This window comes from Octopus bimaculoides, chromosome 20 (assembly GCF_001194135.2).
Source record: "Octopus bimaculoides isolate UCB-OBI-ISO-001 chromosome 20, ASM119413v2, whole genome shotgun sequence".
Classification (NCBI taxonomy): domain Eukaryota; kingdom Metazoa; phylum Mollusca; class Cephalopoda; order Octopoda; family Octopodidae; genus Octopus; species Octopus bimaculoides.
In genome coordinates this window covers 44,525,461-44,528,145 of record NC_069000.1, presented here as the reverse complement: position 1 = coordinate 44,528,145, position 2,685 = coordinate 44,525,461, and the positions used below count along the sequence as shown (strand labels likewise).

Here is a 2,685-nt window from a genome sequence, read left to right as displayed (position 1 = left end):
ATCCAGACTCGAGCATATGCACGCATAAGCACACACATATGTAGTGAGTCTATGCAAATGTGTGTGTGTGAGTCTATGCAAATGTGTGTGTGTGTGTGTGTGTGTGTGTGTGTGTGTGTGTGTGTGTGTGTGTGTGTGTGTAATGAAGGGCGTATCCTTTAACGTAATTGTTTGATCTTCTGACCGAATCATGGTGCGTTCATTTTCTTGTCTATAAAAACCAAGTCGAATCACTTGGCAAAGTACACTTCCGAACGCATTCTACACAAGGTAAGATGTTCTTTCACATTCTATTTATTGCCCAGAGCTAATCATTGCTACATTCATTTTTGAATGCATGTCTATTTTTCGGTAAATTCTATACACAGAGAAATGCAGCAGACTTATAAACGAACGACAAGCTGAGCGGTGTCACCAGTCCGAAATTTCCCTCAAGGAAAATCAAAATTATGTTCTAAGAACAACGTTGCACTACTCTGTTTGCCAAGATATTTACTACAACATCTTGGTATTCTTCTCCAAGAATGCCAGCTTAGTATTCTAAGACCAATGCAGCAGTTTCGAAGAATAAAAACTCTCGACATGTCATAACAACCAAGATAAGGTTACTAGTTCGCTTATACTATTCCTTAATACTATTCCTTATACTATTCCTTATACTATTCCTTAATACTATTCCTTAATACTATTCCTTATACTATTCCTTATACTAGTTCGCTTATACTATTCCTTAATATTTCATATCTTATTTGTTTCAGTCGTTAGGCTGCGGCCATGCTGGGGCACCGCCTTGAGGAATTTTTAGTCGAATGACTTGACCTCAGTAGGTTTTTTTTTTTAAAGCTTGGTACTTATTCTATCGGTTTCTTTTGGTGAACCGTTAAGTTACGTGGCACACGTAAACACACCAACGGTCAAACGGTGGTGGGGAAAACACAGACACAGTGACATGCACACACATATGTATATATATATATATATGAGTATGTATGTACGTGTGTGTGTGGGGTGGGTGTACGACTGCTTCTTCTTTGAGTACTGTTTGTCAAATCCACTCAGAAGGATTTGGGCGGCCCGAGGCTATAGCAGAAGACATTTACCGAAGATGCCACGCAGTGGGACTGAACCCGGAACCATGTGGTTGGGAAGCAAGCTTCTCACCACACAGCCACGCCTGCTCTTATCCGTGTATATGAAGAATAATTCTTGTGAATGACTGGAATGTAGAATGGCTGAAATTTTGTGAATGTAACCAGTAAAATGAAGAGATGAGTTCGGCCTAACTGACCGTAAGGTAAATACCACTATGACCGATATCCAAACTACAGTGGAGAAGGCTGGCCCCTGGATTTGGTTAAAAAGAGACGATGACCGATGGTTAGAGAAATATTGAGCTTTATTTAATAACCAGTTGATCTAGCAAGCGGGGCCTCATATAGCTTTATCTATTCCGAGTTCCACGATAAAGAAAAGGCTATTATTTCACGTTCACCCGAAGTTTCTATAGTCTTATGCCACAAATAATATTTTGTATTTATTTGTGTATCGTTTTTGCTTTGTTTCTTTTTCTGTAGAGTTTTCAACGTACAAGGAGGAATAATTAAGACTGTGAAAATGTCTAAGATTATCTTGGTTACTGTCCTAGTCGCGTGCTTGGCAATGATGGTGTCCGCAAGCCCGGTGAAGGAGACTCGTGCTATAAAACTTCTGAAGCAAGTATGTGTAATTCTTGTCTCAATCGACTTTAACACCACCACCACCACCACCACTACCACATGCATACGTAAGATCCATACACACACACACACACACACACACATGCATACATATATACATACATACAAGCATACTTGCATACATACATATATATACATATATACATATATACATACATTCATTCATATATATGTACACACGTGCGTACGTACATACATACATACATACACACACACATACATACACACACACATACATACACACACAGATACCACGCAGTTTCCGTCATCCACATTCATTCACAAAACTTTGGTTAATCGAGTTTCGTAATAGAAAGACCATGATGTCTGGCAGTTGAACTCAACCTGAAACTAATGCCATTCAAGCGAGCTTATTAACCAAATAAAACTTTTTAAAAAACATAAGACTCCACCAGATCTTATATAATGTATTTACTAGTCCACGCTCAGCCTTTCCTTCATTGCTATCACCATACATATTTTGTTTAAAGTTCTCAGCCCAACGGCTACATTTTATCTTGAAATCATTTATACAATTTTCACACATTGCACGGCTTCAAGTCGATTAATATACTCTCTCAAGACAACAGTTATTTTGTCTTTGTTATAGATACGCTCTACTGTGTTAACTGACGAGCAGATGGATGCAGTATACTCATTCTTTGACGAGGACAAAGACGGCAAACTTAACCATGCGGAACTTTCTAATTTGTTTGGTTTTGGTGGTGTTGACGATAGTGACAGTATGGTTGGCATTCTTCTCCTGTTCGGCGATACAGACCATGATGGGAAACTCACCAAATCTGGTATGTAACTAGAAACCATTATATAAACATTAATATCTGTGTGTGTGTGTGTGTGTGTGTGTGTGTATACATACATACACACACACACACACACACACACACACACACACACACACACACACACACACACACACACACACACA

The 2,685-nt window shown here is 39.0% G+C and overlaps 1 long non-coding RNA gene across 1 annotated transcript; it reads left to right on the top strand.

Annotated features, from left to right (window-relative positions):
- Window positions 1-179: 179 nt before the first annotated feature.
- On the top strand, window positions 180-2,412 carry LOC106870200 (uncharacterized). Its single transcript, XR_001409498.2, has 3 exons — window positions 180-270; window positions 1,575-1,716; window positions 2,347-2,412. It is a non-coding gene; the product is annotated as an uncharacterized LOC106870200 (long non-coding RNA).
- The last annotated feature ends 273 nt before the right edge of the window (window positions 2,413-2,685 follow it).